Here is a 1430-nt window from a genome sequence, read left to right as displayed (position 1 = left end):
TGGATCTGCTTTTTGTCTCTGCCAGCTTTGTCTCCCTTCGCACCTTTGTGGCTCTTGTCATTCTTGTCTTGCTCGGTGCCCCCTCGCAGACTCTGCTCCACTCTGGTGCACAGGCTGTCCAGGTCCACGCTGTACTGCTCAGACTTACTGGGCAGCAGCAAGTGCTTTGGGTACGGAGGCGGTGGGCACCCGCACTCGGAGCCGCCATAGTCCACATCCAGCGGGTGTGGGCCTGCGCTGCCCTCCTTCGTCTCCAGGCTCTCGGTGGCAGGTGCTGTGGGCGCAGCCACCCAGGCAGGGTGCGAGAGCCCCACGGCTGTCTGGGGCTCGGGCCGCAGTACACGCACGCTCTTCACGGGGTGAAGGATGTGTGCAGCGGTCACAGCGGTGACCGTGTTGGGTGCGGGCAGTGAAGGTTCGGGTTGTGGGTTGTTGAAAGAGTTGGTCCTGCTGGGGCCAGCCCGGAAAGCCACATGCGACCGCGAGGCCTCTACACCCTGCGAGTCAAGGTGTGCCAGTGGAGCTGCAGACCAGGGCACAGCGGAGCCCAGCTCATACAAGTCAGCACTGAGGCTGTTCCTGGACGGTACCAGCACAGCCTGTGCAGAGCTTTCGCCAGTAAACGTGTGACCCCGGGTGCCCAGCACCTGTAATGGGTGGGCCCCAGGTGGGGTAGCCGCCGGCCTGTGGTGCGAGGCGGCGTACAGCACAGCATGGGCAGGAAAGGTGAGGCTGGCGGGAGGGCCACCCTGGGCCTTGACCAGGCCGGAATAGGCATCTGTTGGCGTCTTGCTCTGGAAGGAGGGGCTGCGCTGCACCCCATACCCAGGCTACTCAGATCATAGATGACCGCGACCACAGTGTGTGCCCCGGAAGTGCGCACCTGGCTCCACTGCGGTGCTGTAGCCTTTGGGAGGATGTTGGTGAGCAGGGGCACCGTGGGTGCCGGCTCCGGGGAAGAGGAAGTCTTAAATATTGCTGCAGCATCTCCTCCAGTGTGGTGGAGCCCTCGCAGTTTGCACCACCCAGCTGGTGGTAAGATGTGAGTGTTTCCCCTGTGCCCTCGAAACTGGGCCACCAAGTCACCGGGGCGGGCACCAGGCCCTTTCCTGGGGAGGTCTGCTTGATGACTCGCACAATCTGCTCATTCCTGGGGTCCAGGTAGCCCATCTTACTGATGTACTCCTAGGCGGCCTCAATACTCTTACTGCCCGTCTGCTTGAGCGCTCTGCCAGCCATCTCCTGGTCACATTCCGCATTCACCAACTCCTGAAGCATCTGCAGGATCACCCCTGCAGCTGCTGAAGTGCCTGACTCGTTGGCAAAAGGCAGGAGGGAATATCGGATTTCCCTGAGCGCATTTTGATAAGGTCCAAACTTCGGGGTGGCTCTCATTTGCTGATACCTGGAGGCATCTTTGCCCCCCCCCC

At 61.6% G+C, this 1430-nt stretch overlaps 1 pseudogene across 1 annotated transcript in view; it reads right to left on the bottom strand.

Annotated features, from left to right (window-relative positions):
* LOC110315191 overlaps window positions 1-1422 on the bottom strand; it is a 4225-nt pseudogene extending 2803 nt beyond the window's left edge. The window contains exon 1 of the transcript XR_002380206.1: window positions 1-1422. The product of XR_002380206.1 is annotated as a serine/threonine-protein kinase LATS2 pseudogene (transcript).
* Between the last annotated feature and the right edge of the window lie 8 nt (window positions 1423-1430).

The sequence above is a fragment of the Mus pahari genome, unplaced genomic scaffold (assembly GCF_900095145.1).
Source record: "Mus pahari unplaced genomic scaffold, PAHARI_EIJ_v1.1 scaffold_13165_1, whole genome shotgun sequence".
In the NCBI taxonomy this organism is placed as follows: Eukaryota; Metazoa; Chordata; class Mammalia; order Rodentia; family Muridae; genus Mus; species Mus pahari.
The sequence above is the reverse complement of the archived record's forward strand: the minus strand, read 5'-3'. Positions and strand labels throughout refer to the sequence as shown.